Source organism: Musca autumnalis, unplaced genomic scaffold (genome assembly GCF_047663935.1).
Source record: "Musca autumnalis isolate F117 unplaced genomic scaffold, ASM4766393v1 scaffold_2, whole genome shotgun sequence".
Taxonomy (NCBI): domain Eukaryota; kingdom Metazoa; phylum Arthropoda; class Insecta; order Diptera; family Muscidae; genus Musca; species Musca autumnalis.
In genome coordinates this window covers 198774066-198801607 of record NW_027411755.1, presented here as the reverse complement: position 1 = coordinate 198801607, position 27542 = coordinate 198774066, and the positions used below count along the sequence as shown (strand labels likewise).

Sequence of the window (27542 nt, the reverse complement as noted above, 5' to 3'; positions counted from 1 at the left end):
TGGCTATGGGAGTTGCGCAGGGAGGAGGGGATGCATAACTTATTACCAAAACAAGTCAATTATTTGCATAGGGTAAGCGACAGTGGGCCATAAAACCAAATCAATAGTTCTTTCTATATAGAAGAGCTCTGTAGGGGTACATTGATATTTAAGATACCTTTTTAGCAAATTATACATATATAAGACTCGGAGGACCCATTTGAGAAATATTCTATGTAAAAAACCGCTTTGGCAGGCCTCTTTGATAGGTCTTCTGTGTATAGAAGACCTCATTGGGATGTCTTGATTGTATAAGAGACTCCTTGTGAGGTCTTCTGTATATAGAAGACCTCTTTTGGGGGGCCTTCTGTGTATAGAGGACTTCCTCCTGAGGTCTTCTCTGTATGTTGGACCTCTTTGAGATGCCTTTGTTGTGTAGGAGACACCCTTGTGAGGTATACTGTGTATAGGATATCTTATAGGAAAGCCTTCTGTTTATAGAATACTTCCTTGGGAGGTTTTCTGTCTACAAAAGACCTCTTTGGAAGGTCTTCTGTATATAGAAGACCTCATTGGGAGGTCTTCTGTGTATAGAAGACCTCATTGCAGGCTCTTCTGTGTATAGACCTCATTGCAGGCTCTTCTGTGTATAGAAGACCTCATAGGGAGGTCTTCTGTATATAGAAGACCTCATAGGGAGGTCTTCTGTTTATAGAAGACCTCATAGGGAGGTCTTCTGCGTATAGATGACCTCATTGCGGGGTCTTCTGTGTATAGAAGACCTCATAGGGAGGTCTTCTGTGTACAGAAGACCTCAATGGGAGGTCTTCTATAAACAGAAGACCTTCGAAAGAAGGACCTCTTTGGAAGGTCTTTTGTTTATAGAAGACCTCCTTGGGAGGTCTTCTGTATATAGAAGACCTCATTGGGAGGTCTTCTGTATATAGAAGACCTCATTGGGAGGTCTTCTGTGTATAGAAGACCTCATTGGGAGGTCTTCTGTATATAGAAGACCTCATTGGGAGGTCTTCTGTATATAGAAGACCTCATTAGGAGGTCTTCTATAAACAGAAGACCTCATTGGGAGGTCTTCTGTGTATAGAAGACCTCATTGCAGGGTCTTCTGTGTATAGAAGACCTCATTGCAGGGTCTTCTGTGTATAGAAGACCTCATAGGGAGGTCTTCTGTATATAGAAGACCTCTTTGGAAGGTCTTCTGTTTATAGAAGACCTCATAGGGAGGTCTTCTGTTTATAGAAGACCTCATAGGGAGGTCGTCTGCGTATAGAAGACCTCATTGGGAGGTCTTCTGTATATAGAAGACCTCATTGGGAGGTCTTCTGTATATAGAAGACCTCATTGGGAGGTCTTCTGTATATAGAAGACCTCATTGGGAGGTCTTCTGTATATAGAAGACCTCATTGGGAGGTCTTCTGTATATAGAAGACCTCATTGGGAGGTCTTCTGTATATAGAAGACCTCATTGGGAGGTCTTCTGTATATAGAAGACCTCATTGGGAGGTCTTCTGTATATAGAAGACCTCATTAGGAGGTCTTCTGTGTATAGAAAACCTCCTTGGGAGGTTTTCTGTGTATAGAAGACCTCATAGGGAAGTCTTCTGTGTACAGAAGACCTCAATGGGAGGTCTTCTTTAAACAGAGGACCTTCCAAAGATGTCTCCTATATATAGAAGACCTCATGGGGAAGTCTTCTATATATAGAAGACCTCTTTGGAAGGTCTTCTGTTTATAGAAGACCTCCTTGGGAGGTCTTCTGTATATAGAAGACCTCATTGGGAGGTCTTCTGTTTATAGAAGACCTCCTTGGGAGGTCTGGGAGGTCTGTATATTGTATAGAAGACCTCATAGGGAGGACTTCTGTGTATAGAAGACCTCAATGGAAGGTCTTCTGTTTATAGAAGACCTCCTTGGGAGGTCTTCTGTTTATAGAAGACCTCCTTAGGAGGTCTTCTGTTTATAGAAGATCTCCTTGGGAGGACTTCTGTCTACAGAATACCTCATTGGGAGGCCTTTTTGACTAAAGAAGACCCCCTTGTGAGATCTTCTGTCTATAGAAAACCTCATTGGGAGGTCTTCTGTCTACAGAATACCTCATTGGGAGGTCTTCTGTCTATGGAAGACCTCTTTGGGGGGTATTTTTACTATTGAAGACCTCCTTGTGAGATCTTCTGTATATAGAAGACCTCATTGGGAGATCTTCTGTCTATAGAAGACCTCATTGGGAGGTCTTGTGTCTATAGAAGACCTCATTGGGAGGTCTTCTGTGTATGGAAGACCTCTTTGGGGGGTATTTTGTCTATAGAAGACCCCCTTGTGAGATCTTATGTCTACAGAAGATCTCTTTGGAAGGTCTTCTGTGTATAAAATACCTCCCTCTGGGGTCTTCTGTGTATGGAATACTTCTTTGGGAGGTCTTCTGTGTATACAGAAGATTCCATTGGGAGGTATTCTAGTTAAAAACAAATTCCTTTGCGAGGTCTTATATGTATAGAACACTCCGGTTCATATACATATGTATAGTATATTCCTTGGGAAGGTCTTCTATGAATATAAGACTTTTCTCTGTATAGAATGCTCCTCCATGTGTAAAGAAGATTCCTTTGGACGGGTCCTTTACTAAAGAAGACCCCCTTTGGAAAGTCTTCTATTTGAAGAAGATCATTTTGGGAGGTCTTCTATATAAATAAGGTTTCTTTGAGATGTCCTCTATTTAAAGATGACTCATGTGGGAGGTCTGGTGTGCAAAGAAGGACCCTTTTGTAGATCTTCTACTTAAAGGAGGACCCTTTGTAGATCTTCTACTTAAAGAGGTTCCTTGCGGAGGTTTTCTACACAAAGAAGACCCCATTTATATAAAGAAGGTACATTTGTGAAGGCTTCTATGAAAAGAAGGGCCTTGGAAAGAAGGCGCCTTTAAGAGGTCGTATATGTCATGTAGAAAACTTTGGGATGCACCGTTTAGAGGTCTTGTAGATAAAGATGACGCCTTGTAGAGGTCTTCTATGTTAAAATGATTGGTCTTCCATTTAAAGAAAATTGCTTTAGTAGGTCTCCTATATAATGGAGACTTTTTTGATGTCTCCTATTTAAAAAAACCACCCTCCTGGGAGCTTTACTATTTAAAACAGAAGATTTTTGAGGGTATTTGACAGCAAAGAAGACCTTTTTTGGAGGTCTTCTCTTTCAATAAAATCCCTTAGGGAGGTTTTCCATTTGGAAATTTTCTTCCAATAGAATACTCCTAATGTTAGATGACTTTATGGGATCTTTTTCTGCCACTGTTTGTATTACGCTTCACTGCAACATTGTCTTTCTAACCCCAATAACCTTTCGATGCTGCCTGCCTCTACGATGCTCGCTCGATGATGACACTCACGTTCGAAAAACATAAAATATTTGAATGGATGGATTGAAGTGTTGCTAAGAAGAGCATGTATCTCACTTCACATCACCTCATATACACACATAAGCACACGCACACAATACATCCCAACCTGCATACATACAACAAAAGTTAATCTAACCTCTGTTTTTTGCTCGAGTGTAAAGATGCTTATTACTTTTACGATGACTATATTTTTTGTTGCTGTTGTTGTTGTTTAGTTTACAATATTCCCCCGGGGTTTTTTTACTTCTATTTTACAAAATTAATGTTTAACTTTATGGCAAATGTGAGAGAGTTGTTGTGTAAGCCATCATTGCCATCATTGTATATAGAACAAAAACAACAAGAAGCTCGTGTAATTTTTTTGTTGTGTTAAAAAAACAACCATAGATTCCTTTAACTTTGATCACATGACATAAAGAAGCTACAAACAGCAACAACGCATGTCGTAACTCGCTCTCACATCTGACTTTGGCTTGTAACAAACATTAGTTGGGGGCCATAGACCAAGCATAGGTAACAAACAGTCAAAAGACCAGGTGATGGTTATAAAATACAATCAGGTTGAAGATGATTTGTTTTGTAGAGAATAAAACAAAACAACAACAGCAATAACGAAATCACACATCGTTCATACCAAAAGTTAATTCCTGGAAGTACTTCATGTAGATGTTCTTTTTATGGCAAAACTTGTTACACAAATGAGCAACACCAGCATTTATTTGGTGAAAAGAAGGGGGCGAACATTTCTCATCCAACAGATGATGACAGCAGCATTTGATAGGAGTTCTAACTCACATAATTCTTTTCAACTGTTTAGGGTTTAAGTTATTTTTATTTTTATAACTCTTATAAGCCGCAAATTATAGGGTTGAGGTGCATTATTTTTTTTAATTTTTTTCTATTTTTTAGAGTATAATTCTGAAAGTTACGTTATGTATTTACTAATTGTGTACTTTTTCTTTTCTTTGCAGGTGCGTATAGTATTGTTAATGTGTCGAAAAAATCAATGAAAAACCAGTAAGGAAAGTATTAAAGTCTGTCGGGGCCGACTATGTGATACCCCACACCACTGAGAATATGTAAAATGTATATGGGAGCTATATCGAAATCTGAACCGATTCCGATATACTATGGCACACTTATTTCTAGACCAAATTCCGTCGCACATTCCAAATTTGGGCAGATATACCCCCATTATTATATGTCCTCTTTTGTTATAGTTTGGATTTACCTAACAGATTTATAGCGTTCCGGTTAACTTAAAGTTAAAAGTGATCATTAAATTCCATGGAGGACCTTCTAGGCAGTAACTTTTAACATTAAAATTATATTTTTAATTCCTCCAAATTGGTTTATTTTGCGTTTTAAAATCCATCCAATAGTAAAAGAACACATATAATAATGGCCCATAAGGTGTTTGGTTCGTCAAATACCTCAAGTCGGCCGAATATATATATATATATATGTATATGGGAGCTATATCCAAATCTGAACTGATTTCAATATAATTTGGCACATTTATTTCTCGACCGAATTCAGTGACACATTACAAAATATGATAGAAATCGGTGTTTGGTGCAGCAAATACTTGAAATCGGCCGAAAATATATATGGGAGCTATATTTAAATCTTAACCGATTTCGATATAATTTGGCACATTTATTTTTAGACCGAATTTAGCCACACATTCCAAATTCATCCATTCCATCAAAATCGGACTTATATAGCGTGTTTGGTGCTCCAAATTCGGGAAATCGGACGAAAGTTTTTATGGGAGCTATATCCAAATCTGAACCGACTTTCACCAAAAGCAATAGCGTTCTTCCTATGGCTAAAAAAATTATATTCCCAAATTTTCAGCTGAATCGGACAATAAATGCGACCTTTTCGTTGCGAACAGAAGTACATGGACAGACGGACGGATATGCATAAATCGACTCAGAAAGTGATTATATGCATGTTACATACAAATGCACAAAGACATAATACCCCTTACCACTGTGTGGTGTTGGGTATAAAAATCTAATATTTCTTCCAGACATAGATCAGGTTCGAATAAGGAATATATCGGTCTACCTCATTTTTAAAAATTTTCGCACAACCTCTACACTGCTATAAGCAGGATCACAAGGAATAACTTCGAAAAAAATTTAAAAGGATCCTCGAACAATTCCTAGAATTCTCTGTCGGTACCCAAACGTGTTGTTCGATATAGACCTTCATGTCCATTAAGATAAATTCGTATTTAATTAGCGAAGACACAAAGCACTCTAAAGCATTAGCAGAGCACTGTTAAAGTTAACAGAGCTATTTCATAAAAGGAGCTGTGGTCAAAATAAGTATCCTTATTGTAGGGTCATTCCCAAGAAACCGTAAATATCGCGACATCGTGCAATATTTTTTAAAGATTTTGTTAGGAGATAGCTGTTTCGATAAGCTTTCCGATGGTACCCATCATGTCTTGGCGGAATTTTCCTAAAAGGAGCTGCGGCCAAAATAAGTATCCTTATGACAGGGTCACCCCAAACAACGGTAAATATCGCGACATTTTGGAATATTTTTTAAAGTGTTTATTAGCTCAGGAGATAGCTATCTCGATAAGCTTTCGAATGATACCAATCCTGACAGAATTTTCCCTAAAGGATCTGTGGTCAAAATAACTATCCTTATTGCAGGGTCATTCCCAAAAACGGTAAATATCGCGACATCGGGCAATATTTTTTAAAGATTTTATTAGCTTAGGCCTTGATAAGCTTTCCAATGATACCCATGTTGTCCTGGCAGAATTTTCCTAAAAGCAGCTGTTGTCAAAATCAGTGCCCTTTGACGGGGTCACCCCAAAAAAACTGTAAAAATCGCGACATCGGGCAGTATTTTTTAACGATTTTTTAGCTCTGGAGATAGCTATCTCGATAAGCTTTCCAATGATACCCATGTTGTCCTGGCAGAAATTTCCTAAAGGGAGCTGCGGCCAAAATAAGTGTCCTTATGACAGGGTCACCCAAAAAAACGGTAAATATCTCGACATAGGGAAATATTTTTAGAAGATTTTATTAGCTCAGGGGATAGCTACCTCTGTAAGCTTTCCAATAGTACTCATCATGTCCTGCCAGAAGTTTTCCTAAAAGGAGCTGTGGTCAAAAAAAGTGTACTGATGGCAGGGTCACCTCAAAGAAATGGTAAATATCGGGACATCGGGCAAATTTTTTTTAGAGATTTTGTTGGCTTAGGAGATAACTATCGACAATGATACTCATGTTGTCCGGGAGGAATTTTCCTAAAAGGAGCTCTGGTCACTATCAATATCCCAAAAACCGTAAATATCGCGATATTGGGCAATATTATTTAAATATTTTGTTAGCTCAGGATATCGCTATTTCGATAAGCTTTCCAATGATACCCATTATGTCCAGCCAGAATTTTCCTAAAAGGAGCTGTGGTCAAAATAACTGTCCTTATTGCAGGATCATTAAAAAAAGGTAAATATCGCGACATCGGGCAACATTGTTTAAATATTTTATTAGCTCAGGAGATAGCTATCTCGATAAGCATTCCAACGATACCCATCATGTCCTGGCCGAATTTTTCTAAAAGGATCCGTGGTCAAAATAACTGTCCTTATTGTAGGATCATTCCTAAAAACGGTAAATATCGCGACATCGGGCAATATTTTTTTTAAAGATTTTATTAGCTCAGGAGATTGCTACCTCGATAAGCTTTCCAATGATACCCATCATGTCCTGGCAGTATTTTCCCTAAAGGATCTGTGGTAAAATAACTATCCTTATAGCAGGGTAATTCCCAAAAATGGTAAATATCGCGACATAGGGCAATATTTGTTGAAGATTTTATTAGCTCAGGGGATAGCTGTCTCGATAAGCTTTCCAATGGTAATCATCATCTTCTTGTGGATTATTCCTAAAATAAGCTGTGATCAAAATAAGTGTCCTTATTGCAGGGTCACCACAAAAACCGGTAAATATCGCCACATCGGGGAATTTATTTTTTAAGTAGTTTGTTAGCTCAGGAGATCGCTATCTCGACAAGCTTTCCAATGATACCCAAGTTGTTCTGGCACAATTTTCCTAAAAGGAGCTGTGGTCATAATAAGTGTCCTTATGACAGGGTCACCCCAAAAAACGGTAAATATCGCAACATCGGGCATTATTTTTTTAAGATTTTATTAGCTCAGGGGATAGCTGTCTCGCTAAGCATTCCAAGAATACCCATGTTGTCCTAGCAGAATTTTCCTTGAAGGATCTGTGGTTAAAATAAGTGTCCTTATGGCAGGGCCAAAAAACGTAAATATGGCGGCATCGGAAAATATTTTTTGAAGATTTTATTAGCTCAGGGTATAGCTGCCTCGATAAGCTTTCCAATGGTTCCCATGTTGTCCTGGCAGAATTTTTCTAAAAGGAACTGTGGTCAAAATAACTATCGTTATTGCAGGGTCATTCCCAAAAAACCGTAAACATCGAAACATCGGGTAATATTTCTTTAAGGATTTGTTAGCACAGGAGATACCTATCTCGATAATCTTTCCATGGGTATCCTTTTCTATAAACAGCTGTGGTCAAAATAAGGGTGCTTATGGTAGGGTCACCCCATAAAACGGTAAATATCGCGACATCGGCCAATGTTTTGTAAATATGGTATTAGCTCTGGAGATATCTATCTCGATAAGCTTTCCAATGGTACCCATGTTGTCTTGGTTGAAAAAATCTTTATTAAAAAATCCAAGCCTATGGCTCAGTTGGTGGTTGAAAAAAGTTTTCACAAAAAATCTACACGCAGAGAAAAAAATATGATTGATCCAACAATATTCGAAGAGCAAAATATGTATTGTAAAGATATTGTTAAATTCCAAGTGTAGTATTGTGATTCCAACAATTGGGTTTTGTTAAATCCAAAAATAGTTTTTGTCAACTGGACAATAGTTCTTTCTTTTCTTCGACAATTTTTTCTCTTCTCTCGCTATTCGATGCCGTGTTGAAAAAAACAATTATGGTAAGTTTTGTTTGTATGACATGATGCCTTTATCTTTGTTTTTGTGTATGTATACCAACAATGAGACTCTTGTTTTTATTTGTTTCTGTTTTGTTTCATTCTTCTATCTTCATTGTGCTTTGAGGTTTGGTGTTATACGGCAGTTTGTTATGGTGTTTAATTATTCCTTATGTTGTGGTGGGTGCTTGTGGCTTTTTGTTTGTCTTTGTTGTCAGCCAATGCAGCAAACCATGTATTGTGTTCATCAATGATAGCAATATTATACGCGACATTTATATCCAAGTTATGCGAAAAGTGTATATGAGAAGTATATACACTCAAATCAAAAATTTCTGGGCTGGTTTTCTGGGTTGACAATACTTTTTGTAAACAAAATTAGATTATGATAGTTCCTACAATCGGTATTGTTAACGATTTTTACAATATTGCGGAAATTTGAAAGTTGTTTTTGTTTTCTATGTTTGGAACAAAAGATGGTATTTTTGGATTTGGATTACAATGTTTGAACAAAACAAATAGATTTTTGGAACCAAAACAGATATTTTTGTTCCAACAAAAGCGAAAAATATTTTTTCTCTGCGTGTACGCTTAGCGATGAATTGTTGGTTGAAAAAATATTCCTTTGAAAATCCTCAACTTTGGCTAAATTTTTGTATTAGAAAATATTTAGACCTTAATCCACTTTCCGGAGTCGGCTTAAAGCATTTTCATTTTTATTTCTTCCAATATCTTTTGTAATAAAGGAAAGAAAAACTAATTTAAAAGCAGAACAAAAAGTGAATTGTAGCTTCTGACACGTAATAGGCGCCTATGTGTCATGGTTTATTAGGGTGTTTTTTTGTTTTGTTATTGCTTCTGATTTCTATCACAACGACATTCTTAACAAATTAAGAGGATTATTGTCTTGTTTTACTTCTTCTATGCCTTCGTTGTTAAGTTGCCATTGTCTGTCCTCTATTAAAGGCTCAATGCATTTATCGTTAACGGTTGCTGCCTTCTTGTTTTGTTTCAAGTGGATGTGGAAGAGGCACAGTGGGATAGTGCGACCATCAAGTGTTACCAAAAAAGGTGTTGGGAAAGGTGCCTATATGCTATAGTCCAGTCAAAATAGACATGTGTATAAGGGGGACTTTAAGAACGTTACTTACTAGTAGACCAGTCAAACCAGCTAGGGTTTGTCATTAAACCCTAGCTCTCAACCGAAATTCAGCTTTGTGGACATTTTTGTTATTTCAATGTCTATTTTGACTGGTCTAGTAGGTCAGAAGACGTTTCTTATTCTCTCCTCATTTCTTAGCGTACACAATATTATTGATGTGTGATATTTCCCTGATATTGTTTTTCTTATTGCTATTTTTCTTCTACATTCATCCCATTGTGCATTCGAGTGCTGTTGCTGATGAGCCCAATGTACTTAACAAATACTTTATCATTTTCCGTACGTTTTGTAGGCCGGCGATTTATTTAGTTCTGTGTTCTTGTTTTTTCTTCTCTTGTTCGTTTTTGTGTTTTTGCTGTCTCTTGAAAAAAACTGCTCCCCATTCTTTGTGGCCCGCCATGCACCTCAAACCCACTACTTGCGTCTGTATTCCCAAAATGCGTTTTTTGTGGAAAAGTCTCGTGGTTTTTACTATGACCTAATTTTTGCATTTCAGTTGTTTATTTCCACCGGTTACCTCATTTTCTGGGTTACAAACATGTTTGTTCTTGATTTGCGTGTGTGTTGAAGGGGGGTTCTTTACTTGTTTTTTTTTTTTTTTGAAACAGACACAAAATTTACAAAAAAAAAGGCCAACTGCCGGTATGTCTCATGGGTGCTGCTGTAGTTGTTTGTTTTGCCATTGGTAGGCAGGTCGTAGCGTCGTCGACGTTATCGCATTTTAGGCTGAGCGGAGGCGTTAATGATGGCTATGGTTATCGCTAATGTTGCCGGTTTGCCGTCCATGTTGATTACTCTAGAATTTCGTAATTGTTAATTGGATTACCTCTTTCTAATTGGAAATCAACAAAACAACAACAACAACAAATTGGTATTTCGAAATTGTCACCATGGAACTTTAATTTGGAATTTGATTCTTGTGTGGGGAATAATCGGAAATTGCTGATTGGTGTTGTTGTTTATGTTGTAGTTTATTTGTTATTATTTCTATGGAGATATTTATTTGGAAAATATTGATTAGCTTGTTCCGCAAAACATTCTGAGAATTGTTGTGTTACAAACATTCTTTGAATATTTCTCTTGTTGCTGTTGGACTGTTAGTTCTCCAGGACCACCATTCTCGCCGTGAACTTTCTAGCTAATCTAATTTTAAACTCAAAAGTTTTTATACCCTCCACCATAGTATGGAGAGTATATTAAGAGATCTTCTGTAGTTCCAATACATATTAAAGAGTGTTCTATTTGTACGGTACTCCTAAAGGAGTCTTCCATAGATAAAATGTCTCCTCTATAGACACAATGGCTGCTAAATCTATAAGAAGAATACCTCCTAAACGGACCTTTTATATATACAAGACCTCCTAATGGGGTAGTCTGTAGTTACAAGACCTCACAAAGAGCCTTCTATTTGTATAGAGCCTTCCATACAAGACCTCCTAAAGGATTCTTCTAAAGATAAAAGATCTCCTTAATGAGTCTTCTATAGAAAAAATACTTCCTAAGGGATTTTTCTATCGATACAAGACCTTCTGAAGTAGTCTTCCGTAGATGTAAGTCCTCTTGAAGGAATCTTCTATATAGATAACTTCCTATTGGGCTCTTTTGTAGTTGCAAGACCTTATCAAGAGTCTTGTATCGATATAAGATCTCCTAAAGGACTCTTCTAAAGATAAAAGACCTAGAGAAAGTAGTTGAGTAGATAGAAGGTCTCCTAAAGGAGACTTCTATCGATACAATTGCTTCTAAAGTAGTCTTTTAAAGATAGAAAACCTCCTATGGGGGCCTTCTGTAGTTCCAAGACCTCATAAAGAGTCTTCTATAGATAGAATACCTGCTAAAGTTTAATACTTCCTTAAAGAGTCATCTGTAAATAGAAGACCTCCTAATGGAATCTTCCATAGATAGGAGTCTTCTTTAGAAAAAACGGTTTCGTCTGTTGATAGAAAACCTCCTAAGGGTTTCTTCTGCAGTTACAAGACTTTACAGAACCTCATAAAGAGTCTTCTATAGATAGAAGGCTTCCTAAAGGGATAGTTAAAAGACCACACATAATATGGAGGGTATATTAAGTTTGTTTTTCCGATTCTTACGCTTTGAAATAATCATTTGCGACCATCTTAAGTATATACATATATTCTTGATCAGGATAAAATTCTGAGTCGATATAGCCCTGTCCGTCTGTTGTAATCACTCTATCGTCCTCAATTGAGTTGGAGCTCTAGATTTTTGCCCCCGGGTATATTTTTCCATAGGCAGGAACCTATAGGACTATATTATAGGTCCATGTGTAGCTATAGCCCCCATATAATGGTACCTCCCGATTTTAAGTATTTTGAGATTTTAGGCTGCAATTTCTAACCGAACCAGCTGTAATTTGACATTTCTCTTAGGGTTCACAACACTACTCCACCGAAAACTGCTAACATAGGTCCATGTTTAGGTATAGCTCCCATATAACGGTACCTCCCGATTTTCGGTATTTTTAGGGTTTTAGCTACAATTTTTAACCGAACTAGCTGTAATTGTACATTTAAGGTTCTTAGAAATCACAACACTCCTTCACCAAAAATTTTCAACATAGGTCCTTGTTTAGGTGTAGCCCCCATTTAACGGTACCTCCCGATTTTCGGTGTTTTGAGGGTTTTAGTTAGAATTTTTAACCGAACTAGCTGTAATTTGACATTTAAGGTTCTCAGTGGTCACGCAAGTACTACACCAAATTCGTCGACATTGGTTCATGTTTTGGTATAGCCCCCCTATAACGGTACCTCCTGATTTATGGTATTTTGAGGATTTTAGCTATAATTTTTAAATGAACTACCTGTAATTTGACATTTGAGGTTCTCAGTGGTCACCAAACTTCTCCACCAAAAACCGTCAACTTACGTCCATGTTTTGGTATAGCCCCCATATAACATTACCTTACGATTTTTGGTATTTTAAGGATTTTATCTACATAGGTCCATGTTTATGTGTAGCCCCATATAACGGTGCCTCCCGATTTTCGGTATTTTGAGGGTTTTAGCTATAGTTTTTAACCCAACAAGCTGTAATTTGACATATGTGGTTCTCAGTGGTCAGGAAACTTCTCTAGCAAAAATTGTCAACATAGGCCCATGTTTTGGTATAGCCCCCATATAAAGGTACCTACCGATTTTCAGTATTTTGAGATTTTAAGCTAACATTTTTAACCGAACCAGCTGTAATTTGATATTTAAGGTTCTTAAGGGTCACAACTCTTCTCCACCATATACTGTCAATATAGGACCATGTTCAAATATACTTGTCATATAACGGTACCTCCGTATTTTCGATATTTTGAGAAATTTAGCTGCAATTTTTAACCGACCTTGCTGTAATTTCACATATAAGGTTCTTAGGGATCACAACACTTATTCACCTAAAATTGTCAACATAGGTCCATGTTCAAGTATAGCTCCCATATAACGGTACCTCCGTATTTTCGGTATTTTAATGATTTTAGCTAAAATTGTTAACCGAACTTGATGTAATTTGACATATGAGCTTCTTAGGGGTCACAACATTTCTTCAACCAAAAATTTTAGACTTAGGTCCATGTTTAGGTTTAGCCCCCATATAACAGTACCTCCAGATTTTCAGTATTTTGAGGGTTTTAGCTACATATTTTGAACTATCCGTAACTTGACAGTTGAGATTCCCTGCAGCCACGAAACTTCTTCACCAAAAATTTTTAACATAGATCAATGGGTTGGAATAGCCCCCATATAACGGTACCTTCCGATTTTCGGTAATTTGAAGATTTTAGCTACAATTTTTAACCGAACTAGCTGTAATTTGACATTTAAAGCTCTCAGTGGTCACGCAAGTTCTCCACCAAAAATCGTCGACATAGGCCAATGTTTTGGTATAGCCCCCATATAACTTTACCTCCCGATTTTTTGAGGATTTTAGCTGCAATTTTCAACCGAATCATCTGTAATTTAACATTTGAGCTTGTCAGTAGTCATGAAAGTTCTCCACCAAAAATCGTCAACGTTGGTCCATGTTTAGGTATAGGCCCAATATAACGGTACCTCCGCATTTTCGGTATTTTGAAGATTTTAGCTACAATTTTTAACCGAACTATCTGTAATTTTACGTTTAAGGTTCCCAGTGGTCAGGAAACTTCTCCACCAAAAATCGTCAACATACGTCCATGTTTAGGTGTAGCGTCATATAACGGTACCTCCCGAGTTTCGGTATTCTGAGGGTCTTAGCTCTATTGTGTGACGGAACTACCCGGAATTTGAGTTTTGAGGTTCCCTGCAGTTATTCAACTTTTCTACCAAAAATTGTAAAGATAGGTCGATACTTTGATATAGTCCCGTAGATGGTACCTTTCACCTGACTGAACAAATTTTTAGATTAGTTTAGATAATTTAGTCATTTGGGTATCCATGGTCGAAATTTTTTCCCACCTAAAATTGTGAAAGGAAACTATACCATTTTAATTAAGACTATTTTATGGTGGAGGGTATAAAAGGTTCGACCCGGCCGAATGTAACGACTTTTTACTTGTTTTACCTAATCTCTAGGCAGCGGAAGGATGGTCGTAGAGAAAATCTGATTAGACAGAAACTCGTATTATCACAAAATAAAACGAATTAGGCCCAGAAATTTTTGCATATTTTGCATATCGTGCATATTTTGACATATTTTTCCATATTTGCATAAAATGCAAGGATTTGTGGTCTAAAAATCCCACCGAAATGGCTGAAATGTGGTATTAAGTCTTCGTTAGGGGTATGAAACTTTACACCTGAAATTTGTCCGAATGGGTCTACTTCTTCATATAGCACCCATAGAACTGTACCTCCCGATTTCCGATATTTTGAAGGTTGTGGCCTCAATATCCCTCCGAAATGGCTGAAATTTGGTATTAAGTCCTCGTTGTGAGTATAAAACTTTCCACCTGAAATTTGTCAGTATATGTCCACGTGCTCATATAGCCCCCATAGAACGGCACCTCCCGATTTTCGGTATTTTGAAAGTTGTAGCCTCAATATCCCACCGAAATTACTGAAATTTGATATTTAGTTTTCGTTGGCGGTATAAAACTTTCCACCTGAAATTTCTCGATATAGCTCCACGTCTTCATATAGCCCCCATAGAACGGTAACTCCGGATTTCTGGTATTTTGAAGGTTGTAGCCTCAATATCCCTCCGACATGGCTGAAATGTGGTATTGAGTCTTCGTTAGGGGTATGAAACTTTACACCTGAAATTTGACCACATGGGTCCACGTCTTCATATAGCCCCCATAGAACTGTATCTCCCGATTTCCGATATTTTGAAGGTTGTGGCCTCAACATCACACTTAAATGGCTGACATTTTGTATAAAGTCTTCGTTGGGAATATAAAACATTCCACCTGAAATTTGTCGGTATAGGTCTACGTCTTCATATAGCCCCCATAGAACGGTACCTCCCGATTTTCGGTATTTTGAAAGATGTAGCCTCAATATCCCACCGAAGTAACTGAAATTTGATATTTAGTCTTCGTTGGGGGTATACAACTTTCCACCTGAAATTTCTCGATATAGGTCCACGTCTTCATATAGCCCCCATAGAACGGTACCTCCCGATTTTCGGTATTTTGAAAGTTGTGGCGTCAATATCCCTCCGAAGTGGCTGAATTTTGGTAGTAAGTCTTCCTTGGAGGTATAAAACTTTCCACCTGAAATTTGTCGGTATAAGTCCATAGTACGGTACCTCCCGATTTCCGGTATTTTGAAGTTTGTGGCCTCAATATCCCACCAAAATGGCTTAAATTTGGTATTAAGTCTTCCTGGGGTGTAAACAACTTTTCACCAAAAATTTGACGGTTTAGGTTTAGGCCTTCATATAGCCCCCATAGAACGTGACCTCCCGATTTTCTGTATTTTGATTGACATTTTTTGATGGAACTACCCGTAATTTGACTTTTGATGTTCCTTGCAGTTATAAAACTTTTCTACCAAGAATTGTAAAGATAGGTCAATACTTTGATATAGTCCCGTAGGTGGTACCTTTCACCTGTACCTTATACCCTGCACCACACTGTGGTAAGGGGTATTATGTCTTTGTGCATTTGTATGTAACATACAAAAGAAAACAAAATAGACCCAAAGTTCCTTTTGGGGAAATACATAGAATCACTTTCTGAGTCGATTTACGCATGTCCGTCTGTCTGTCTATGTATTTTTGTAAACAAAGTACAGGTCGCATTGATTGTCCGATTCGCATGAAAACTGGGGAATATAGTTTTTTTGGCCAAAGGACGAACGCTATTGCTTTTGGTGAAAATCGGTTCAGATTTGGATATAGCTCCCATATACATATATTTTCGCCCAATTTCACGTATTTGCTGCACCAAACACGCTATATACGACCAATTTTGATGAAATTTGGAATATGTGACTGAATTCGGTGTAGAAATAAATGTCCCAAATTATATCGAAATCGGTTTAGATTTTGATATAGCTCCCATATATATTTTCGCCTGATTTCACGTATTTGCTGCACCAAACACCCTATATCTGTCCAATTTTTATGAAATTTTGAATGTCTGACTAAATTTTGTCTAGTAATAAGTTTACCATATTATATAGAAATCAGTTCAATTATTTACAGTGGTGTAGGGTATCATATTGTCGGCCCCGCCCGAATATGATCCTTTCCTTACTGGTTTTTATGTCGAAATTTTTTTCACCTAAAATTTTGAAAAGAAACTATTCCATTTTAGTGAAGAATATTTTATGGTGGTGGTTATGCAAAATTGGGCCGAACTTAACGACTTTTTTACTTGTTTTAACTAATCTCCTACCAACTTTTCCAAACAAAGATAATTCTAAAAATCGAACTAAATAGGTAAACATAAATCCAGGCGTCGCCTTTTTGTTTGGTAAATCTCTAATGATTTGCTTTGCAGACTTATCCCCGAAACGGATTATAATACGACAGATGATGCTTCAATGATGATGAACACAAAAAAAAAATCTGTGAAAATATACTTAGGCACTTGTGCGAGTTTTTTTGTTTTTCTATTGTATTTCATATTATTCGCTAATGGAACCATTAAAAATAAAAAATAAAAATAAAAACGTACCGACAGACAACAAAATTGTTCAGGGGTCACTCACTCCAATGACTTCAAATTTGATTCTTTTTCGGGACACTTTTATGTGACATTTATTGCTAATGATGAACATTGAAAATACATTTTGACAATGTTTTTTTTATTAAGAGGGAGCTTTTAAGAATACATAAACGAAATTCAATGGAGACAAATAGGTTCTGAAGCGAATAAAGTAGCCATTATGCGGTAATAAAAGATACAACATTTGTCAGATTATAAACCAACAATTAAAACGGGTGTGAATTAGGGTGATGACTTTTTTAAAATCTCATATCACTGTATCATTTGTTGATGAATTTTTATTTATGATTATATAAAATCTTACATATAAGTAGAGTTGGGCAATTGAACGACCTAGTTCATTGGACACCGGTTGTTTGTATGAACAAAATGCGTATACTTAATATCTCACGTTAGTTTGTATGATGTTACTCATACGTTTTTGAACTAGGACCGTGAACTAGGTCGTTCAATTGCCCAACTCTACATATAAGGTGATTCGATAAAGAAAAACCTTACGCACAAAATGATTTTAAAATATTACCAAATATTTGGAAGTCACGGGTGGCGTAGGGTATGAAAGATACAAAGGAACGGTCCTGACCGGCTTTAACATGGCAAAGCCCAGGATTTATCTTGGTCCCGCTCTCATCTCCAGTGGACACTGACCTCGCCGTGGTGTCACCTGGGGAGCTGCCTTTAACACCCGTTAAAGGTAGTGAGCTAACATGTGCCGCGAGTTCACCCCTAAGAACGTTAACAACTTGGGTTTGGGCGTCAGGTTAGTAAAAAGCAGCCTACCATGAAAAAAATTAAAAAACCGAAAAACATACCCCTCTAAAGTTTACGACCTCCGCAAACATTTTAAGGGCCATTATCTACGAATCTGAACCTGGAACATTCGCACTCTTTATAGAGAATGTGCAGTTTACGTGCTGGCAGATGTACTTAAAAAGTACAAGGCCTACATTACTGCCATACAGGAAATACGATGTATTAGGAAAGACGTCACAACAACACCTAAAAGTGACGCACTGTATTATAGCTGTCATGACACAAAGCATGAGTTTGGTTGTGGATATGTAGTTGGTCGGAAGTTAAAACATCTGGTCTCCATCTTCACTCCAGTGAATGAAAGACTTGCTACAATATGGGTAAAATCAAAATTCTTCAACATTAGCCTTATCTGCGCTCATGCTCCCACTGAAGACAAGGACGAACAGACACCACAGATATATTCTATGAGCGACTAGAAGATACCGTTGTCCTACCCATGACATTAAGATTATTCTAGGCGATTTAAATGCCAAAATTGGAAAGGGCAATATTTTTGGATCAACAGTCGGGAAATTCAGTCCCCACAGTGAAACATCTGACAATGGAATGAGGCTGTAGACTTCGCAACGGCAAAAACATTCTAGTTGGCTGTACCAGATTTAAGGGCACCTGGGCTGTATCCAGTTCATGATCACATTGTGACAGATGGAAGACATTCATCGAGGGTGTTGGATGTACGATCGTTCCGAGGCGCAAACATATACTCGGACCACCACTTTCTTGCAACAAAGGTAGGTAACCGTGTAAACGTTGCAAATAAAGCACGAACAGACACAACACGGAAGCTGGACATCGGTAAGCTGCAAACACAACAGATAACCACAGCATATTCCACTCAACTGGCCCAATTGCTTAATCAAAGCACTCCTCGTCCTCCTCTTTAGCACAATCTGGCAGGAAGAACGCGACCCGATGCTTGGAACGTGAGCTTCCTATGTCCAGTCCACAAAAAGGGAGATAAGATTGTGTGTTCCAATTACAGGGGCATCTGGCATTTTGTGTGAGCAACTAAAGCCGATGGTCAATGAAATAATTGAACTCTATCAATGCGGCTTTAGACCGGGCAAATCCACCATTGACCAGATATTTACCTTGAGACAAATCCTGGAAAAGACCCAAGAATCGAGATGCAACTATTGCCATGTCTAGGCCTTGCCATAAGAATGAGTGATGATGAACCCGCTAGGCGTATAAATACATCGTTGGAGCGAAGAAGTGAAACGAGACATCAGTAGTGCGATTCTCTAACTCATTTTTTGAGTTACCGACAAAAATCGGTAACATTAAAACGCAAAATTATGAATGAAAAGTTCAAATAAATGTTGGTAACACTGTTGCTATCGGTAGAACTTAACGACTACTTTTTATAGGTCGTTAACTTGCCGAAAAATATTGTTAATTAATGAAATTATAATTGTTTTAATGTTACCGATAATTGTCGGTAAGTCAAAAAATGAGTTAGAGAATCGCACTACAGAAAGCTACATATACCAGATTGGGAAAATACAGTAACAATCAGAGAGGATTGGAGATCTTTTCTTAGTTCGGCTTGTGGAACAAATGTTCTGTAAAGAGCCAGCTATGTAAATAATTTAATTTAATTTAATTTAATTTGGAAGTCACTGTACATTAGTCGACGAACATGTGGTAGGTATATATGGACCTGTTTTTCATGATTAGGGCCATTGTAGATTTGTCAGGACTAAAACCGCATCGACATGAGCCGATTGACATTAATTTAAGCCATTCATACAATACGTGCCGCAGCAGTTTATATGCGATGGGTAGGCGAATTATTCCTCAGTAGTTGACGCAATACGTCTTGCCTCCTTTCATGTGCAGGGAACATAACATATAGAGGTTTCAATCGATGGGTATACATTCCTCCAGCCAAATTTTGCTAATGAACTGATGCATAATCCCAGTCTTGAAAGTTCGGCAGACAAACTGTTAGCTCCTGCTGCCTTATAGTTTCTGAAGCCGATTAGTTGCTGTCATGACCTTACTTTGGCTAGGTGATAAAAACTCAATGCCGTCGTTTGGGATTAGTTCTAGGGTATCTCCATTGACGCCCATGTTTGATACCAACAGTTTTTTGCTCTTTCTTTTTTCTGAAAATGTGCTTCTCTTCCATCCTTTTCTCCCTATATTTTCCCCTGGCGCTTCATTTTGCAACTGACTGCAGGTTTGTCGTGTAGGTCGCGAACTTCTCTTCAGTAGTCTTACGACACTTCTGACCGCAGCATGGATTATAGGTGTTAATTTTTGCTACCCAACTTTGGATTTTGCGACAGTTTAAAGAGAGTGGTCTTCCACAGTGTCGATACAAGGAGTGGGTTGGTTTTGCAGCTTCTTGGCTGCTATAAAGAAATGATCTGTGTCAATGGAAACACTGGAAGGGTGTCTTGAAAACGTTTGAGGGGGTCGACAACTTTAGGGGAGTGGTTTTTATTTTATTTTGTTTTTTCATAGTAGGAAGACTTTTATAGTGGTGGGCTATTACACCGACTTCAATCCCGCCAGTTCCCCAGGTTACACCACGGAGAGGTAAGTTTCCACTTAAACCAGCAACCAAGAGCAACAAAGATAAGTCCTGGGCCTTGCCATGTTAAGGCCGTTCAGGGACGTTGCTTCGTATCTACCACCATCTATATCCTACCACTAATGATCCAAATCCTCTGGAAACCCCCGGCGGCACCAACAAAAATTACTTCTAAAACTTTGCACATCGTAATTCCTTCCAAAGGGTACATCACAAAATGTTCGTTTATTTTACGAAATATTCGAGGATCGTTTCGAGATCTACTTCGTGCGATTCTGATTACAACCATGTTATTCTTTCGTGGTAAACATATGTAGCAACAAAATGGCTGGTAGGCTCAATACCTGTCGAAAGGAATGACTCCCAGCATGTATTACCAAGAAGATGACCTTCAAAAGCCCCCTTCTCAGAGAATTATTTTTCCCTTCTCACCGAAGTCCTCAACTGGTCCTTGAGGGTATAAAATTTTTCCTTAGAATTTTGTCGGTATAGGCCTACCTACGCCTTCATATAACCCCCATAGAATGACACCTTCCGATTTGCAGTATTTTGAAGGTTGTGGTCTCAATATTCCTCCGAAATGGCTGAAATTAGGCATTTAGTCTTCATTTGATATATACAATTCATATAGCCCCAATAGAACGGTACCTCCCGATTTTCGTTATCTTGAAGGTTGTGGCCTCAATATTCCTCCGAAATGGCAGAAATTTGGTATTTAGTCTTCGATTGGGGAATAAAAATTTCCATATGAATTTTGTCGATATAGATCCATGCCTTCATATAGCCCGCATAAAACGGTACCTCCCGATTTGCGATATTTTGAAGGTTATATAATCCATAGAAATGGCTGAAATTTGGTATTTAGTATTTGAATACCCCAACTTTCCCCTCTAAATATGTCGTTATAGGTCCACAACTTCATATAGCCCCCAAAGAACGGCACATCCCATTTTTCGGTATTTTGAAGTTTGTGGTTTGTTTGTGAAATTTGGCATTTAGTCTTCGTTTGGGGGTGCAAAACTTTCCACCAGAAATTTGTAGGCGTAGGTCCACGCCTTCATATTGCCCCCATACAAGCCAAATTTCAGCCATTTCGGTGGAATATTGAAACCACAACCTTTAAAATACCGAAAATCGGGAGGTATTTTCGGTATTTTAAAGGTTGTGGTTTCAATATTCCACCGAAATGGCTGAAATTTGGCTTACATTTGGTATTTATTGTTTTACCGAAATTGGTGAAATTTGGTATTTAGTCTTCTTAATAAACGAAAGGAAACTGAACAATTGTTTTACTTCAATACAACTCGTGGCGGAGGGTATACGAAGTTCGGCAGCGCCAAACTTAACGCCGTTCACACTTGTGTTTTATTTTAATAATGTTATGAGTATTGTAAAATATATTTATGATCAAAAAACATAACAAATGTGTTGAACAAATAGACAAATTGACGTGTTTTTAATTCATGTAAGATAAATCAGGTGAGCCAAGGCTATAGTCGGGTAGGGGCAGACTATGTGATACCCTACACCACTACCCCTGTGCATAAGCTTTTGACTGGTAAAATTCAAAATATTAAAATTGGGATAACTTAGCGCCTTTGCTTTGAATGTCTTTATTAATACAGGTCAATTTTGTTAAAACGCATTTAAGTACATCATCAGTACAACTTAAATAAAAAGAAGTAAAAAAGTATCAGTCAGCTTTGCCGACAGAGATATACCCTCAGCCTGTGTATACTGAAACATTTTTTCCCAAAAAAACGTATGTATTTAGGGGGTTTTACAAATTTTGGGCGTATGAACCGTTGATTAGGATTAAAGATCAGACGTCTTGCGGAGGAAATACTGAAAGGAATGGATCGACATTGACCATTCTGGAAGTCGAAGTCCAGCACCTATATATGGTGCCATAGGGAGTTTTTACAACTTTCAAACTGTTTGCTAAAGAAGTACGGACTTGCCCTTGAAAACAATTTTACCATCGTAATTGAGGCAGCGAATGCAAGTTGCTTCAACAGAAATCAAAGTGATTCGATTGCAGGTCTTAAAGTGAACTTATCCGAAATTTTGTGTGGGAGGTACCTGAAGGAGTGGACCGATATAGCTTATCTTCGAACTTAAACTATGTTTGGACAAAATATTACTAAGGGGAGGTACCCGAGGGAGTGGACCGATTGGAACTAATCCAAGACATTTGAACTTGCCGACAAAAATGTGGATTTGGAATTAACTGCACTAATATACAAATGTTGAACTTTTGTAGGGCAGGTACCCTTAGGGAGGACCGATATGGGTCATTTTAGAAGTTAAACTAAATTTTGATAAAATATTAGGAGATCCAAAGTTTGGACCAAATTGGTTGCCCTATTCAAGTGATATCGTCCTAGCATTTTAGTGACATTTTTTAAACATTGGGAAGAAGTACCGAAAGTTGTGGACCGGTATTGCCCATGAAACTAAGACCATATGTTGGACCAAATCGGCTGAACAGTTCGAGAGTTATCGTGCTCTCTGACCGCCACATATGGTGACATAGGGGTTTTTTACACCTTTCGGCCTGTTTTCGCAAGAAATATGGACTTGCCCCTGAAAAAAAATTTACCGTCGTAATGGAGGTAGCGAATGCAAATCGCTTCAACAAAAATCAAAGTGATTCGAGAGCAGGTCTTAAAGTGAACTTATCCGAAATTTTGTGTGAGAGGTACCAGAAGGAGTAGACAAATATAGTCCATATTCAAACCTGATCTATATCTGGTAGATATATTAGGATGTGCAGAGTATAGATTACATTGGTCACTCCCTTCAAGAGTTATCGTGCGCAAAAATTTTCCGAACATTTTTGAAGTTTTGTGGGGGAGGTACCTGAAGGAGTGGACCGATATAGCCCATCTTCGAATTTAAACTATGTTTTGATAAAATATTACAAAGGCCGAATTTTGGACCGAATCGACAGATCCGTTCGAGAGTTATATTGCGCTCCAACCACTTCACAATGTGTCATAGGGGCCTTTTGCACCTTTCCGGCCATTTTCTCAGGAAGTATGGATTTGCCCCTGATGAAACTTGTACCGTCGTATGGGGGGAAGTGAATACAAGTTGTTGCAACAAAAATCAAAGCAATCCGAGAGCAAGTCCTAAACTGAACTTATCCGAAATTTTGTGTGGGAGGTACCCGAAGGAGTGGGCCGATTGAGTCCATATTGGAACCTCATCTAGGCCTGGTAGAAATTTTACGATGTGCAAAGTATGGACCAAATCGGTTACTGGCTTCAAGAGTTATCATGCCCACAAATTTTTCGAACATTTTGGAACTTTTGTGGGGGAGGTACCGGAAGGAGTGGACCGGTATAGATCATCTTCGAACTTAAACTAAGTTTGGACAAAATATTACGAAAGCCAAAATTTGAACCGAATCGGTTTATCCGTTCGAGAGTTATCGTGCGCACCAGCCAGCCAGACAGACAGACGGACGGACATTGCTAAACCAACAATTTTCTGAAACACATTTCGTCCAAACATACTTGGGGTCTAAAACCATTATTTCGATGAAACACATTTTGCCCGTATGAAAGTGTATATACCCTTCCTAGCCTAAAGGCTGAGGGTATAAAAATGGAAAAGTGGGATGTACGCCAACCATCAATAGGCTTGTTTCTCTGTGAGACCTTCATCAACCCTCAAAATTTCTTGAGGACCCGATCAAAATTCCGACCTGTAGTGTGGTTGCACAAAAAATGGAAAATGGGATGCATTACCGACTATTGTGATATATCTGTTGTTTGACCACCTATGACAACCTACTTCACATCGTTGTAAAGGTGATATTTTCTACTTTCCTTGCCAGATTTTGCTTTCGATATACCTCTTACAGAAAAGAGATATTCGCTTTGAAATAAAACGTTGGCCTTTTCTCCAAATAAGTTTTTTTTTTTAAACTCCGACTCCTGAATAATATGCGACCATTACCAAAACCCATAGATTTCTTTAGATTTCAATAGATTTCTTTTCCACTGTGGGCCCCCATTAACACCCAAAATTTCGTGACGATCCAATCAAAATTGAGACGTGTAGCGTGATTACAAACAAATTAAAAAATGGGATGTATTATCGACTATTGTGATATCTCCGTTATTTGGCCACTTACGCCAATTTACTTTACATCATTGTAATGATGGGATTTTCTATTTTCATAGTCAGACTTTCGTTTTGGATGGTCCCCAACCAAAGCTGTTTTATTCGTCATTATTATTAACATCGCAGAAAAGGTGTTCTATTAGCGGTTATTGCGATATCTTCATTGTTTGACCACCTACGATAACCTACGTTACATCGTTGCAAATGTGATATTTTTTTACTTTTATCAGCAGGTTTTGCTATTGATATACCCCGTATAGAAGCGGAGATATTCGCTTTGAAATAAAACGTTGACTTTTTCTCCAAATAAGCTTTGTGCCCATTCCGACCCCTGAATATAATCCGACCATCACCAAAATCAATAGGCCTCTTCCTCTGTAGGATCCCCAATAACCCCCAAAATTTCTTGACGATTCGATCAAAATTGCAACCTGTAGCGTGATTACAACAAAAATGAAAAAATGGGATGTATTACCGGCTATTGCGATATCTCCGTTATTTAGCCACCTACGCCAACCTACTTTGCATCGTTGGAAAGATGGAATTTTCTACTTTCATAGTCACACATTGTTTTTGGAAAGTCTCTTACCAAAGCTGTGATATTCGTCATTATAACTAAAATCGCAAAAATGAAAAGTTGGGTTTAATTTGCGGCTATTGCGATATCTTCGTTGTTTGACCACCTACGACAACCTACGTTACATCGTTAGAAAGATGATATTTTCTACTTCCCATAGCATGTTTTGGTTTTTGGTATACCCCTTATGGAAGCTGAGATGTTTGCTTTGGAAAAGTACGTTGACTTTTTCTCCAAATAAGTTTTTAGCCCATTCCGACCCCTAAATATTATCCGACCATCACCAAAATCAATAGAGGCTTCTTGCCCTCCGGGACCCCCATCAACACCCAAAATTTGGTGACGAGCCGATCAAAAAGCGACCTGTAGCGTGATTACAAGGTTCAGATGGACAGACGGACGGACGGACAGACACACATAGACAGATCGAATCAGCTCGTCGAGACAATCATTTTTGTATATAAGTATGGGTCTACGACCAGTATTTCGATGCGTTACAAACTTTTTGGGCAAAACTAACTTATAATACCCTCCCCACATAGTGGTGTAGGGTATAAATATTAACTCCTTTAATTTATTTTGCTAATCTATGGTCTAAATACAGTCCCTTGCGATGTTCTATGAAGACTCTTTTCATAATAACAATATTTTGATCATAAATGCTCTTTTGTCCTCTTTAAAAAGACTCCCTTTAGCTTGTCTAAATATTCCCTCAGGCAGTCTATAAAAACTCCCTTCAGCTTGCCTCTAACGACTTCCTTCCGCTTATCTATAAAGACTCCCGTTCAGCACGTCTTCAAAGACTGCCCTTTTCTCCCCATTCTATGTGCCTGTAAGCTGCACATTGACTTCTTAAAGTTAGAATTTATCTTTCCCAGTAATTTTACAATATTCCCCCTTCCCATTCTTTAAATGCATCCTCTTTAACCATAAAATTTGATTTTACAACAATAAAACATGTTTCAAAAAAAGTCCTTTATACCCAAACCAATTTTTTGTAACAACATTAAACAATAAAACGACACTTAGATGGTTGTGGCGAATGACAATGTACGGAAATAAAAACATAAAAAATGTTTTAATTAAAAAATAATCCCATCTTTTTCTATTTTTTAAGTTTTTTGTTTTATATTTTGGTCAATGGGAAACAAAGGGGGAACCGAGCAACAGCCATTCATAAAGAAATTTTAATTATTTTCAATGTTAAAAACCAGAAATAAAACAATAACATTGCCATTACAAAAACGCCACAACAATGACATGAAAAAAACACTGCCATAATTGTTTTCTGGGTTTGATGTTCTGCCATCTACTACTCTGCATGCTGACCAGAATATTATGGTCTATTATGAAAAAATATTGTTTTTTTATAGTCGAATGTATGGTGGGTTTTGATTGTTTTATTACAGATGTAATTAAAGAATTTTTTTAGCATTTTATGTTAACATAAAAATTAAAAATTAAATTTTTTATGAAAATGAATAGAGCTTTAAAGCATTTATAAAATTATAATAATTAAGTAACCCTAATAACACCAAAGTCCCCGAAGAAAATAGTTCTTTTCCAATATTGTCAAAAAGGGGTGGCTATTTTCTAACTTATAGGTGGTGGGAAATAGTTTGAGCACCATTTGTCAAGGGAGTTTCGAACCCATGAACTTTCAGTTAGATATACTGTCAATTCTATTAACGCCCTCTAAATGGGACTTCTATACATAAGAGATCTCTAAAAGGTGTCTTCAATAGATGGATCACATCCCAATGAGGTCTATTTGGTTAGAAGATATGCTAAAATGGACTTCAACATATAGAATACCATCTATCTAAAGGGATGTTCTATAGAAAACAGACCACGGAAAGGGGTCTTCAGTAGACTAATAACTTCCGAAAGGGGTCTTCTGTAGATATACCTCAGAAAAGGGTCTTTAGTAGACCGATGATTTCCGAACGGGGTCTTCTACAGCTAGAAAACAATGTAAAGACCCCCTTAAAGGGGGCCCTTTAAAGATATAAGACATCCTGAAGTGGTGTTCTATAGATAGAATCCCCCTCTAAAGGTCGATGACTTCCTAAAGGGATCTTGTAGAGATAGAAGACATCCTAAAGTGGTCTTTTATAGGTAAGAGTCACGATAAATGGGTCTTCTATAGATAAGAGACAGATATTGCAGAACCTCTAAAGGGGGTCTTCTATAGATAAAAGACCTTCCAAAGGTGTCTTCAGTATACCATAGAATGCGTCTTTTAGAGATAGAAGACATCCTAAAGTGGTCTTTTATAGATAAGACACCGCATAAATGGGTCTTCTATAGATAACAGACCTCGGAATGGGGTCTTCAATGGACCAATGACTTCAAAAGGAGTCTACTAGAAGTATAATACATCGAAAGTAGTCTGTAGATAGAGGACCCTCTAAAAGGGTCTTCTATAGATAACTGGCCTTTGAAAGGGAACTTCAGTAGGCCAATAACTTCCGAAAGGGTTCGTCTATTGATAGAAGACATCCAAAATTGATCTTCTATAGGAAGATGACCCTCAAAAAGGGTTTTCTATGGATAACAGACCTCTGAAAGGGGACTTCAGTAGGCCGATTGCTTCCGTAAGGGTTAATCTGGAGATAGGAGATATCCTAAAGTGGACTTCTATAGGCACCAGAGTTCGGAAAGGGGTCTTCATTAGACCGATGGCTTCCAAAAGGAATCTCATATGGTCAGAAAACTCTCCAATGGGGCCTTCTATAGATACCAAACCACGGAAAGGTG

General features: G+C 37.8%; 1 protein-coding gene and 1 non-coding gene across 4 annotated transcripts in view; both read left to right on the top strand.

The window, feature by feature from the left end:
• Positions 1-27542, top strand: part of LOC141395099 (uncharacterized) — a 325045-nt gene that overhangs the window by 55129 nt on the left and 242374 nt on the right. The gene's annotated exons all lie outside the window — the stretch shown is intronic.
• On the top strand, positions 708-831 carry LOC141396031 (small nucleolar RNA SNORA11). Its single transcript, XR_012411126.1, has one exon. It is a non-coding gene; the product is annotated as a small nucleolar RNA SNORA11 (small nucleolar RNA).